General features: G+C 42.3%; 1 long non-coding RNA gene across 5 annotated transcripts in view; it reads right to left on the reverse strand.

The window, feature by feature from the left end:
* LOC137308533 (uncharacterized) overlaps positions 1 to 15,315 on the reverse strand; it is an 85,754-nt gene that overhangs the window by 32,167 nt on the left and 38,272 nt on the right. The gene's annotated exons all lie outside the window — the stretch shown is intronic.

Here is a 15,315-nt window from a genome sequence, read left to right on the forward strand (position 1 = left end):
TGAGCACAGGTCCCATACCATTCATCTGTAGCGTCTCGGTATCTTGTGATCTGCAGCCGAATAAAACAAGAACTGGTGCCGAGAAACATTTCAAATGTTGGGTCGTGGCTCTGCTGTGCGATTTGTTTGCAATGCTTTGACCTATTTTCCAAGGTGATAAATATTTTAATAATGATCAGTCTGTGCTTCCCATCAATAAAACTGACCGATCCACTTATAGACACTTGCTGAATAACATCGAATCGATTTAGCTCCGAAATATATGATGCAGTTTTATCAATCATTTTCCACGAAGCAATTGCATAACCGAGCTGTTGAACAGACGGCTATTCGAACTTATCGCTGAAATTATTTGATCTTAAGCATCTACTCGCTTTAAGAACAAATTCTGGTTGAAAAGTTGTAAGAGAACTGAAACAGTAGGATTTGGGCCCGGATCTCTCCGTCTCAGCCATAACTTGGAATGTATATCTTCCAAACAGCTTAAAGCCCACTTACTTTAAACCTCGTGATAAGGAGAGAGACAAGAATAGCTTTAGATAAATTACATAATCTTATTCCGTGTGCATCGCAAGCCGATTGTATTTTAATAAGTTGAGGAGGTTGTTCTGGACGGTGATTGATGCGCGGAACAGATTATTATTAGTTGATGATGTGGAAGTGGGGAGGTAATGGCGATAACACACAGCAAACGAGTCAGTTCCTTGTTTTAGTTCCCTTACGATACGAAAACTTCAGGCTATAAGTGGCATGGGGCGAACCCCGCCTGTGTCTTGCGGTGAAAGCCGTCAAAATTAATTGGCTGAACTGGCCAGTATTTACTTATTAAAACCATTAGGATTGAACGTACATCGATACTATTAATGGATTGATGTGTTTTATTGTGTTATATTATAAAAATATAAATGTATTAGCACATGTGTGAATGGAGAAATAAACCTCACTGTCCGGAGAAGAAGGAATGGTTTGACTTATAGGGAGAGGTTAGATAGACTGGGACTTTTGTCCCTGGAGAGTAGGAGGTGATCTTATAGAAGTCTATAAAATAATGAGGGGCATAGATAAGGTAGATAGTCAAAATCGTTTCCCAAAGGTAGGGGAGTCTATAACGAGGGGACATAGATTTAAGGTGAGAGGGGGGAGATATAAAAGGGTCCAGAGGGGCAATTTTTTCACTCAATGGGTGGTGAGTGTCTGAAACGAGCTGCCAGAGGCAGTAGTAGAGGCGGGTAATATTTTGTCTTTTAAAAAGCATTTGGACAGTTACATGGGTAAGATGGGTATAGAGGGATATGGGCCAAGTGCAGGCAATTGGGACTAGCTTAGTGGTATAAACTGGGCGACATGGACATGTTGGGCCGAAGGGCCTGTTTCCATGTTGTAAACTTCTATGATTCTAAGGAACATGCATTTCTGTAGCGCCTTTCACGGCCTCATGATGTCCCAAATTGCTTCACAGCCAATGAAGTACTTCCTGAAATGTCGTCATTGTTGCATAAGAAACATGTGGATGTTTATATTGCTCAAATCTCAACATTCCGGTTAAGAGACTACGTGGTAATTCAGTTGGAATTGCATTCCTTAATTTAAATTGAAGGAGGAACATTCAGATTTCAAAAGTGTTCAGTGCAACTTAGATTCATAAAATCATAGAAAGGTTCGAGCACAGAAGGTGGCCGTTCGGCTCGTCGTGCCCGCGCCTGTTCTCTGCAAGAGCAATCCAGCGAGCCCCAATCCCCCGCCCTTTCCCCGTAGTCCTGCAAATGTTTTCCCTTCAAGTACTTATCAAATTCCCTTTTGAAAACCACGATTGAATCTGCCTCCACCACCCACTCAGGCAGTGCATTCCAGATCACAACCACTCGCTGTGTAAAGAAGTATTTCCTCCTGTCGCCTTTGTTTCTTTTGTAAATCACCTTAATTCTGTGTCCGCTGGTTTTCGAACCTTCCACCAATGGGATCAGTTTCTCTTTATCGACTCTGTCGAGACCTCACATGATTTTGAACACCGCAATGAAATATCCAATCAACCTTCTCGGCTCTGAGGTGAACAACCCAGCTTCTCCAGTGTATACAAGTAACTGAAGTCCCTCATCCATGGAATCATTCTTGTAATTCTTTTCTGCACCTCCTCCTAGGCCTTGACATCCTTCCTAAAGTGTGGTCCCCAGAATTGGACACAATACTCCTGTTGTGGCCGAACTAGTGTTTATTAAAGGTTCATCATAACTTCCTTGAAGTTTAGAGATTCCCGTAGCTGTGGATAGGATAACACCGGGGTAAACAGAGACAGAGCTAGATACCCAAAATATTACGCATATTGTGGAAACAAGGAAGCCATGTGACCAGGAAACAGAAACTGAGCGGGAACATTGATAATGGCGGATGGAGATTATCATGGACAGGCCACACTGACCTGCTGGCAGGTTGCCAAATTGGCTGTTGAGGCAGAAAAAATAAGCAAACTAGCAGAGGCAAATACAGTCTATGTAAACCAAATTATACAGCAAATCTCACCAAAATATTAACGTCTACAGTTGGGCAAAGAAAGAAGAAGACTGCATAGACAACTAAATCATAGAATCGTTACAGCGCAGAAGGAGGCCATTCGGCCCTTCGAGCGTGTGCTGACTCCTTGTAAGAGCAATCCAGTTAGTATCCCCAGCTCTTTTCCTGTAGCCCTGCATTTTTTTTCTCTTCAAATATTTATCCAGTTCCTTTTTGAAAGTCGCGATTGAATCTGCCTCGACCATTCTTTCAGGCAGTTCATTCCATATCATAACCACTCGCTGTGTAAAGAAGTTTTTCCTCACTTCATCTTTGGTTCTTTTGCCAATCACCTTAAATCTCTTTCCTCTGTGTCCCGACCCTTCTGCCAATGGGAACAGTTTCTCTGTATTTACTTTATCTAAACCGGTCTTAAATTTAAACACTTCTATCAAATCTCGTGTCAACCTTCTCTTGTCTAATGAAAACAACCCCAGCTTCTCCAGTCTATCCACGTAACTGAAGTCCCTCCTCCCTGGGAACATTCTAGTAAATCTTTTCTGAATGCTTTCTGAGGCCGTCACATCCATCCTAAAGTGCGATGCCCAGGATTGGGCACAATAATCCAGTTTGTAAAGGCTCATCATAACCTGTTTGATTTTGTACTCTATGCGTGTATTTAAAAAAAAAAAACAGGATTCCCTATGCTTTTTAACTGCTTTCTCAACCTGTCCTGCCACCTTCAAAGATTTGAGAACTCATAACTCCAGGTCTTTCTGTTCCTGCACCACCTTTAGAATTGTACCACTGGGCAGTGAATCATTATTCCTAATTATCTTTAGCCATTGGGACCGAATTTCCTTGCACGTGCTTCTCTGCTTGCTTCACACAGTAGAAATTATTATTTGGATTCGGCATCCAAGAACTAGGAATTCCACAGAGCGGAAAGCCAGAGTTAGCAAAATCTTTAAATCATACAAGAGGCAGTTGGGATTTCTAAGGAAAGGTGAGTTAGGAAAGCAGAAAAGAGGGGAACATTCTGCATCAATATTGCTTTGGATTGATATGGTTATGAACACTGTTTTTTTAGGGGTAATCGTTGCACGGGACTGTCCTAATTATAGTGGTAAACATCGGTAAGTTTAGCATTAGTGCCAATATGAACAGAATACTGACCTGGCACCTGCGGAGTGTGTCAGTGTTGCTGCCACTGGGGCTGGTGATGACATTGCTGATGTCAGTGAGAGAGAGTTCAGATATAAGTGAGACAGGAATTTGACTCTCCTAACCCACCCTTCCTTAGAAATACAAACTGCCGGTTTTATGATTTCAAGATATTTCTTCCACTGCCCCACCGGAAGACCATTCCCGTGAGTGGTCATTCTTTGTGGATAGAAGTGCTTTCTTACATCAGTCCTGAACTTGCCTTTTACCCGTTTCCACCTGTTTCTCATTGACCTGCAGTCGTGGTTTAACTTGAAGTAGAGCTCCAGTTTAATCTTTCTGCGTCCACTAATGCACCTGCCTCCTTTAAAGACGAAATAATCCACCCTTTACTGGACTTTGCTCATAACCCGGCCCTTGACAGTAGAGATGACCTCAGTGGCCCTTCTTTGCACCGTTCCCAGGGCTTGGACCATTCTGCTGCGCCCCAATAACCCGAACTGAAATCTGTATCCAAGGCGTGACTTGACCGGGTCACGATATAGAGTCAACGTGACAGTCTTTGAACTGTGCCTTCCTGAGATGGTAATGTAGCCCAGCATTCGGTTTCCTTCATAAATATGGTTCTGTTCTCTACTATATTTCAATGGGCCATTGTTCAGCTTTAGCACATGGCTGGAAAGAATCGGCTGGGTACAGAGCAGAAAGGAAAATCAGGTAGAGAGAATCACACACTGTTATTCTAGTCGGAGGAAAGTCGGACGGGTTCCTTTACCAAGGGACGATTCTTTCCGCCTGATTTTCCTCATTCCACTAGTGATACCGTAGGCCCAGACCCTGAAGACACAAACCTGCCCCCGACCACCCCCATCTCTCTCAGCTTCTCCCTCACTGAGTTGTGCACCATCAAGTAAGCATGTTCTGCATTTTCCTTCCAATGTTAATTAGCTGAATTATATTTCATCTGTCGTAGTCCCGCCCACATTAAAATATTATTGAGGTTTTCCTGTAACTCACTGGATGTTTCTATTAGTCTCTACACCCCTTCTTTTTTCTGTGATTTGGACCAATTTACATTACTTTTTGAATTGGTGCCACTTATAAAGCTCAGGAAATGTAGAAATCTTGACTACCATCCCTGGGGCACTGCGCTCATCTTCTAACCCCGAAATCAGTCCCCAAACTACTACCTGCTGCTTACCCTCATCAAGACAATGGCTGACCCATCTCCAGGTTTTATCGATGATAAAAATGGAGAAGAAAACCGAGCCATGTGTAAAACAGGTTGTCGATTCGTTATAACCCGTCTTTCGCCCGGCAGTGAGTAAATATTGCTCGCCCCCAGTGAAGTTACTACAAATTGTCATCAGGGATAGGGTGACTGAGCACGTGAACAAATATCACCTGCGGCTCTGTTAATGTAAGTCATGTCGGCCTAATCAAGTTGAATTTTATGAGGAGGTCACTAATAAGGTAGACGTGGGAGTTTCTATCGATATTTTCTGTTTGGACTTCCAGAAGGCGTTCGATAAGGTTCCACACAGGAGATTATTAGTAAAAATGGGGGCGGACGGAATTGAAGGGAGCTCTTTGACACAGGTTGGAAATTGGATGGGAGATCGGAGACAGAGAGTGGGGCTAAAGGGTACGTATTTGAATTGACAGGATCTGAGATGTGGTCTTCTCCAATGATCTATCTGTTTCTGGCTTCAACTTTTCACCATTGTTATTAATGCCTTGGGTGACGGAATAGAAAGTTGTAAATCCATGTTTGCAGATGACACTAATTAGGAGGAGCAGTAAGTAGTGCAGATGGGAGCAGGGCGTTGAAAAGCGACATAGGTAGAATAAGTGAGTGGGAAAACTGTGACAGATGGAGTTCAATGTGAGCAAGTGGACATAAGAAAGATAAATCGGAGAATTGTCTAAATCGTGGGAAACTAGGAACTGTAGAAGCGCATAGTGATTTGGGAGTTCAAGTACACCAATCATTAAATGCTGGGGGAGAGTTACAAGAAATAATCGAAACGGTTGATGAGTTTCGGCTATTTCTCAAGGAGGCTGGAATACAGAGGGGAGCAAGTTACGCCTGGTTGTACAGACCCGTGATGTAAGTATCGGTGTACCAGGTAGAATAACCATAGTAAGATTTTATAATATATGCCCACATATTAGTACACTTTCTGCAATGGCTATATAAGGTCAGGACTGGAGTGTTCCAGACAATACCTCATGAACCGTCCATGAGAAGAGGTAAGAAATATACTGCAGAAAGTATATAGTAGATCTCAAATACTGGAGCTCATGGGGACCTTCAACCCTGAAGGAGTCATTGGTCTGTGAGTATTGGTACCGGTATTTCACATGCACTGCGTTTAAGGGCTAGTGATTTATTATCTGATTGAGTTGATTTAATAACAGTTATTAACCAGACGTTTCAGTGTTTCTTAGTCCTCTAAAATATTTCGACTTGTGGGGGAGTCTAAAACTAGGGGTCGTAAATATAATCGTAAATCCAACAAGGAATTCGGGAGAAAGTTCGTACTCAAGCAGTGGTGAGAATGTGGAACTCGCTGCCAACGGGAGTGGTTGAGGTGAATAGCATAGATGCATTTAAGGGGAACCTAGATAAGGATATGAGGGAGTCAGGAATGTATTGATTGGGTGAGATCAAGTGAGGTGCAAGGATGCTCCTGTGGAGCATAAATACCGGCCGAGACCAATTGGGTCGAATGGCTTGTTTCTGAACTGTACATTCTATGTAATTCTATGTAATAAAGTTCAATATTCCATTAGCCTTTTCGTTGATTTTTGTACCCGTTTACTAGGTTTAAATGATTGGTATGCTTGGATTCCCAAATCTCTTTGATCCTCTACAGTTCCTATTCTCTCAATATTTAGAAAATGTTCCGATTTATCTTTCTTGGTAAACTCCCACTCGCCAACATTGAAATCCACCTGCCATAGTTTTGCCCACTTATTAATCTGTCGTCGTCGCCATGTAACTTTCTGTTCTCACCCACACAACTTACTGTCCCTCATCATTAATGTCATCTGCAGATTTGGATATACAACTCCTATTCCTTCATCCAAGTCATTAATAAAGGTGGGGAAACGTTGAGGCCCCAGAAAAGATCCCTGAGCCACATCACTTATCAGATCCTGTCAATCTGATTACATGCCTTGGTGAGATACCGCATTGTAAACTCATGGATAAGGTCAGAGCATGTGGAGTCAGGGGGCAGGTAGCTGAACGGATTGCAAGTTGGCTACAAAACGGGAAACATAGAATAGGGGTTTAATGTTTACCCCTCAGGCAGGCAAACGGTGGGAAGTGGTGTTCCACAGGTATCATTACTGGGACAACTGTTGTTCACAATTTGAATTAATGCTTCGAATTCAGGAATCGGGAGTACAATTTCAAAATTTACGGACGACATCAAATTGTGGGGTTGTGGATAACACAAATGAAGAATGCGTCAAAATGCAAAAGGACATTAATAAACTCGCGGAAGGGTGTGCAATTGGCAAATCAATTTCAATATAGATAAGTGTGAGATGATGCATATTGGCAAGAAGAATAAGGAGGCAACATACTGCTTGGACAGTAAGGGTTTAAATGGGATAGAGGAGCAAAGGGTTGTAGGGGTACAGATACACATATTACTAAATGTAGCCACACAACTTAATAAGGCCATAAAAAGGCAAATAAAGCACGAGGGTTTATTCGAGAGGGATAGAATTGTAAAGCAGAGAATTTATGTTAAACTTGTATCGAACCTTAATTAGAACTTGGAGTATTGTGCACATTTCTGGTCTCCATATTATAAAAAGAATATAGAGGCATTGGAGAAGGTGCAAAAAAAATTCGCAAGAACTATTCAAGAACTGAACAGATATCCTTATCAGGAAAGGCTGAACAGACTCTCTACAGAAAAAAGGCTGAGGGGTGAACTGATACAGTTCTTTAAGATAATGATGGGGTTTGAAAGAATTGAACAGTAGAAAATGTTTACTCTTGTCGGGGAGTCCAAAATTAGAAGACATCAATGTAAAATTGTCATTAATAAATCCAATAGGGAATTCAGGAGTAACTTATTTACCCAAAGAGTGGTAAGAATGTGGAACGCGCTACCACAAGGAGGAGTTGAGGCATCGATGCATTTAAGGTTAAGCTCGATAAGCACATGGGCGGTAATGGAATAGAAGGGTATCCAGAAAAGCTTAGATGGATTCGGGAGGGAGGAAGCTCATGTGGAGACTAAGCACCAGCACAGACCAGTTGGACCGAATGGCCTGTTTCTTTGCTGTAATGTCCATTTAACTCAACTGTACTTGATCAGCGACCGCATGAAAAAAAATATATCGATTATCCAAATGGGGATTACCCTTAACAAAGCCACGCTTGTTCGCCCAGAACGTCTGATATTTGTTCACGTGCTCATTCATTCTATCCCTAATGAGAGACTCTGGTAACTTTCGCCGTTCCTTCATTGTCGCTGGGTCAAAATCCTGGAACTCCCTTCCTAACAGCACTGTGGGAGAACCGTCACCACACGGACTGCAGCGGTTCAAGAAGGCGGCTCACCACCACCTTCTCAAGGGCAATTAGGGATGGGCAATACATGCCGGCCTTGCCAGCGACGCCCACATCCCGTGAACGAATAAAAAAAAAACTTCTTCACAACTGATGTTAAACTGCAAGCTTTGCAGTTTCCTGGTATCTCTCTCTCAGCCCTCTGAAATAATGAATTGACATCAGCAATTTCCAATCTATCTGCACAATTACCGAACCAAGAGAGCTTTGAAAGATTATGACTAACGCTTCTGCATTCTCCTCACATACTTATTATAATTCCCTGGGCTGGAAAATATCGGGTCCAGGTGATTTATCTGTCCGAAATCCCATTATTACCTGCATACCTTTTTTTTTACCAATATTGAATATAATAAGATGCACCTCTTGATTTTTTTTAGTTTTCCTTCTATCACTGATATTTTATTCTCTTCCTGTACTGTGAACACGGACACAAAGTGCTCGTTTAATAAATCTGCCATTAACTTGTAACCTATTAGAATATTAGTTCCATCTGTCTTTAATGGCTTACATCTCCCTTAGTCACATTTTTACTCTGAATATGTTCATACAATCATTTACTATTCGCCTTCATATTACTTGCAAGTTTTTCTATATACCTTTTAACCAGATCTTCATATTTTCTTTGTGTCCTTCTGTTTTTTTTTCCTGTATTGCTCCCAGTCTGCTGGATTACAACCTTTCTGGGCATTGATGTAAGGTTAATATCCTACAACCGTGTTAGCAGTGAAACGTGCTTCATTAATTGTACAGACCAGCTCAGTCAAGGCAATAAGGAAACATTGAGTTGAAAAGGGGGGGAGGGGTCAGGTGAGAGGGAATTTAGAAATCTAAATAGATAAGTCAAGGCAATGGAGCAGTGGGGTGATTTGGGTAAAGATAAGCAGAGTGTGACATGAAGGGGTGGAGAGTTTAACGGTAATAGCGCGACAGCGAATAATGTCAAAGCAGGGAAAATGGTAAAATCTTAAAATTAAAGGCGCTTTATCAGAATACATGAAACATTCGTAACAAGACAGAGGCTGAGGGGGGACATGATTGAGGTGTACAAAATTATGAGGGGCACAGATAGGATGGATACTAAGGAGCTTTTTCCCTTCGTTGAGGGTTCTATAACAAGTGGACATAGATTCAAGGTAAAAGGCGGGAGGTTTAGAGGGGATTTGAGAAAGAACTTTTTCACCCAGAGGGTGGTTGGCGTCTGGAACTCACTGCCTGAAAGGGTTGTGGAGGCAGGAACCCTCACAACATTCAAGAAGCATTTGGATGAGCACTTGAAATGCCATAGCATACAAGGCTACGGACCAAATGCTGGAATATGGGGTTAGAGTAGACAGGGCTGATGGCCGGCGCGGACACGATGGGCCGAAGGGCCTCTATCCGTGCTGTATAACTCTATGACTCTATGACTCTATGAATTAGTGCCGCAAAAAGGGATAAATGGATTTGATCCAATAGCTATTACAGAGACGTGGTTGCAAGGTGTCCAGGGTTGGGAACAAAATTTTCCAGTGGACTTGACGTTTCGAAAAGACAGGCAGAATGGAAACGGAGGGGTGGGTGTAGCCCTGATAATAAAGGTTGACATAAGGAGAGTGGTGAGAAAGGATCTTGGCTCAGTAGATCGGGAATTTTAATCAGTATGGGTGGAAATATGAAATAACAAGGGGCAGAAAACATTGTTGGGAATAGTTTATAGGCCCACTAATAGTAGCTATACGTTTGACAGAGGATTAATCAACAAATAAGAGGAACTTGAAACAAAGGGAATGCAATAATCGTGGGGGACTTTAATCTTCATATAGACTGGACAAATCAAATTGGCAAAGGTAGTCTGGAGGATGAGTTCATGGAATGTATTCGAGACAGTTTGTTAGAACAATACATCATGGAACCAACCAGGGAACAGACTACTTCATTACATTCAGATGCGCAGTGGTGTGAAGTGTTTCGGGCTTTGCATTAGTTGTGAAAGTGCCAGTGCAATGTTGGGGGTTAATGTGAAGAGTGCCCTCTGGGAGGGAGTATGTTTGCAGCGGGTGAGATTGTCAATACATTAAATTAGAGTGGCAAAACCAGCTCCAAATGGCAGCACCAGTCACAGTATAACTGCAGCTCAATGAGGAGCACGGTTTAAAGATGCCCAATTGTGGAACTCCTGCCCGCTTTATTCAAAAATTACAAAGTATCTAACAGAGGACAGCAGCTCACGCAGTATCCTTTTGTCCCTGATTATTGAACAAGATCCAAGCGGCTGTGTCTCTCACTCAGCGAGCTGCAAATCACCCCACACATGGTGATCTGACACTGCTGCCTGTCGTATCATTGTACTCAGTGACTCCTCCTAGTTTTACTTCCTAAAAGTTATATGAAAACCTCAGTCTATATGTAGCACGGGGCAGACCCGATCTTTGATGTTGCGGCTCCCTCAAGCACAACAGGTGTTTAATAATTGAGACTGGAACTGAAGAAAATGAGCGGAGCAAACGCCTCCCTGTAACATTCCTCCACTACTTAACTGGGGAGCCACACGTTTAAAATAAACTAATCAAAATTTGTGCTAAAATAGCGAACAGAAGAAACGCTTCCCAGTGCTCAAAATGCTGATTCGCAAAAGACAACAACACCAAAATCAAGGCCGTGATGTCAGGTGGAATTAATGCTCATGATATCAGCTATCAGAACTCGGACTGAGTTGATATTAGTAATAATCAAAGAGAGCCAGCATGCAGTTGTAAAGTGTAGTTCACGCAAGAGGAATCTGATTGAATTTGTTGAAGAGGTGTCTAAAATAGTGGACAGGGGAATATCTCTATGACGGTTGTTGATATCGACTTCCAGAAGACATTCGACCAAATCCCTCATAAGAGACTGTTAGCTGAAGTTGAAGCTCAGGGAATTGAGGGAAAATTATTGACCTGGTTAGGAATTTTTCTGAGGGGCAGGAGACAGACAGTTGGTATAATGGGCAGGTACTCAAATTGGCAGGATGTGACTAGTGGCGTCCCACAGGGATTTGTGTTGGGGCCTCAGCTGTTCACTGTAATTATCGACGGAAAAAAAGATAGGCAAGATAGCAGTATAGATGGAAGCATAAAATTACAGAGAGTTATTGATGTATTAAGTGAATGGGCAAAACTGTGGCAAATGGATTTCGTTATAAGCAATTGTGAGGTCATCCACTTTGGACCCAAAAAGAATGGATCAGAGTACTTTCTAAATAGTTAAAAGCTCGAAATAGTGGAGCTCCAAAGAGACTTCCGGGTACATATGCAGAAATCATTAAAATACAGGAAATAATCAAAAAGTTTAATGGAATTCTGGCCCTTATATCTTGACGATTGAATACAAGGCCGGTAGAAGTTATGATGCAGCTGTACTTAGTTCTGGTGAGACCACGCCTGAAGTACTGTGTTCGGTTCTGGGCAGCGCACCTTAGGCAGGATATATTGGCCAAGGGGGGAGTGCAGCGTAGATTGACTGGAACGATACCTGGACTCCAAGGGTTAAATTTCGATGAGAGGTTACACAAACTAGGGTTGTATTACCTGAAATTTAGAATACTAAGGGGTGATTTGATCGAAGATTTCAAGATATTAAGGGGATTTGATAGGATAGATAAAGAGGAATTATGTCCGCTGGTTGGGGAGCCGAGGATTCGGGGACATAACATAAAAACTGGACTTTCAGGAATGAAGATAGGAAACGCTTCTACACGCAAAGGGTGGTTTAAGTTTGGAACTCTCTTCCGCAAACGGCAGTTGATGATTGCTCAATTGTTAATTTTGAATCTGAGATTGACAGATTTTTGTTAACCAAAGTGATTCAGTGATTTGGGACGAAGGCAGCTCTATGGGGTTACGTCACAGATCAGCCATGATTTCATTGAATGGCTGAACAGGCTGGACGGCGGAAATGGCCTACTCCTGTTCCTCGGTTCCTATTTTCCTAATTAGATCCTAAATAATTGTCATGCTGTGAATACTGCTTTGGTCCAGTAATACTTTCATGTTGCCAGGCCAATGAAATTCCAACAAAGTAGGAGGGGGGTGAAAAAAATCTATTTATAACAAATCAAGACGTTAAGAGTGATAACCTCTAGTCGATGACCCATATTTTGATGACAAAGGTTATGAGTGATAATCTCCAGTCGCTGACCCATATTTTGATGATATGGTTCATGACTGTGGAGTGAATCGAATAACTGGACCCTCGTTCCAGCGATTATCGATCACAAACAATTTGGATGGTGAAGTCTGGGGAGATCATCGGGGAATTTTCCCGCTCCGGGAGCACGTATCGAAACATTTCCAGTCAGTGAAGTAATTAAATTCATAGATGACAGTGAGCTCGGAGAGTATTGGAATTAGCTTATGCCGCCAAAATATTACATTGAATGCGCTCCGCGGTCTGCACATAATATATAGAAATATATAAAAGTTGCAACATGGAAACAGACCGTTAGACCCAGCCAGACTGTGTCGCCGATTGCCCTCCAAGCAAACAATTAGTTCTTATCACATTTACCCACCCGGTTTCCACCTCGCTAAAACCGCATTCCTGCCTCCACCTGTCCAATCTAATCGTGAATGTTGACATAGAAGATCCTGGCTCAACCACGAACCCTGGAAGTGAATTCCACAGCCTGCTGTGTGATGGAGTTTCTCCTGCCCTCTGTTCCAAATCTCTTACTTTTAATCCTTCATCTGTGGGTACTCGTCTTGATTGCTCAACCATGGAAACAATCTGTTTCTGTCTACCCTGTCCCATTATTCCATCATTGTAAACACTTCTATTATATCGCCCCATAATCGAAGATGTTCGAACAAAAAAAAAATGTTTTCAAACTTTGTTAAAATTTATATTTCCTCATACAAAGCAGCATCCTAGTCAGTCTGTGTTGTAATATTCTTCCTATAGTGTGGAGCCCAATACTGCACACCGTATTGAAGCAGCATCCCAGTAACTCTGTGTTGCAATATTCTTCCTATAGTGTGGAGCCCAATACTGCACACCGTATTGAAGCAGCATCCCAGTCACTCAGTGTTGTAATATTCTTCGGATAGTGTGGAGCCCAATACTGCACACAGTATCCTAACTGAGGTCTTATTAAGATTTTATAGGCTCATCATCACCTATTGGCTTTCATATTCTCTACATCTTATAATAAACCTAGAATTCCATTAGCTTTTCTCTAGCCTGATCAACATGAGGTGCTGCCATTAATGTCCTGTGAACCCGTGTCCCCAAATCCCTCTTCTTCCACAGCACTGAGCCTGCTTCCATTCAGAGTATAATTGCGACTGTTTTTCTTTAAAAAAATGTATCAACTCACACTTGCTGATAATGAATTCCATCTGCCACCATTCGGCCCATTCTCCCATTTTATTAATATCCCTTTGAAGCTTCTTTTGGTCTCCGAAATAATTATCTGTACTCCTATTTTGGTCTCATGCTCCAATTTCGACACCACTTTCTCGAGGCCTAGATCCCGATCATTGGTATACGTGGTGAATGGAAGTGTCCCCAGAACCGAATCGTGTGGGATATCACGACCAACTTCCAACCCTTCTGAATATTGTGAGCTCTCTGTGGGACATCGCTACCCACTTCCAATCACTCTAAATATAGTGAGCTCTCTGAAACGAATTCTGTGGGATATCACCACCCACTTCCAACCACTTTAAATATAGTGAGCTCTCTGAACTGAATTCTGTGGGATATCACTACACACTCCCTACCACTCTGCATACATTCAGCTCTCTGTGGGATATCACTACTCACTTCCAACTACTCTGAATATAGTGAGGTCTGTGTGGGATATCACTACCAACTTCCAACCACGCTGAATATAGTTAGCTCTATGAACCGAATTCTGTGGGATATCACGACCCACTTCCAAACCCTCCGAATATAGTGAGCACTCCGAACCGAATCCTTTGGGGTATCACTACCCACTTCCAAACTTCTGAATATGGTGAGCTCTCTGTGGGACATTGCTACCCACTTCTAACCACTCTGAATATAGTGCGCTCTCTGAACCGAATCCTGTGGGTTATCACCATCCACTTCCAATCCCTCTGAATATAGTGAGGTCTCTGTGGGACATCGCTACCCACATCCAACCACTCTAAATATACTGAGCTCTCTGAACTGAATTCTGTGAGATATCACTACCCACTCCCTACCACTCTGCATATATTGAGCTCTCTGTGGGATATCACTACCCACTTCCAACCACTCTGAATATAGTGAGCACTCTGTGGGATATCACTACCCACTTCCAACCACTCTGAATATAGTGAGCACTCTGTGGGATATCACTACCCACTTCTAACCACAATGAATATAGTGAGCACTCTGTGGGATATCACTACCCACTTCCAACCCCTCTGAATATAGTGAGCTCTCCGAACCGAATCCTTTGGGATATCACTACCCACTTCCAACCCCTCTGAATATTGTGAGCTCTCTGTGGGACATCGCTACCCACTTCCAACCACCCTGAATATAGTGAGCTCTCTTAACTGAATTATGTGGGATATCACCACCCACTTCCAACCCCTCTGAATATGGTGAGCTCCCTTATTCCTATCTTCTAATCGTTTTTAATCCAGTTTGCTCTCCTCTCCTTATATCTATACTTCTTATCTTTACATAATTTCCAATGTATTAACTTGTTGAATGCTTCCTTAAAGCCCATGTACATTGCAAACTGGATTACTAAATGTCAAGAGACCACATCGCAAACCAAACTGCAGGTCTCGTTCTATTAATGCGGCTGATGCGAAGTTTGTCACCGTAAAATATTATAGTGATAATTATTTGAGTGTGCGCTTTTTTTCTGCTTTCGCTGTGTTAAACTGCTATTTCAGCGCGGATATTATTATTAATACAGCATTAAAGTGTCACCCAATTATTACACTGGGAGAAGTCTGGAAGCACAATTCACATGGATGCGAAAATCCCAACACAGTTCCCATGAAGCGTGTGCTCCACAACTCTACTGACCTCTTCATGTTAATTGGATGAAGATTCCTCTAGTGTGACTATGGATATAGGGGACA

The sequence above is a fragment of the Heptranchias perlo genome, unplaced genomic scaffold, assembly GCF_035084215.1.
Source record: "Heptranchias perlo isolate sHepPer1 unplaced genomic scaffold, sHepPer1.hap1 HAP1_SCAFFOLD_133, whole genome shotgun sequence".
Classification (NCBI taxonomy): domain Eukaryota; kingdom Metazoa; phylum Chordata; class Chondrichthyes; order Hexanchiformes; family Hexanchidae; genus Heptranchias; species Heptranchias perlo.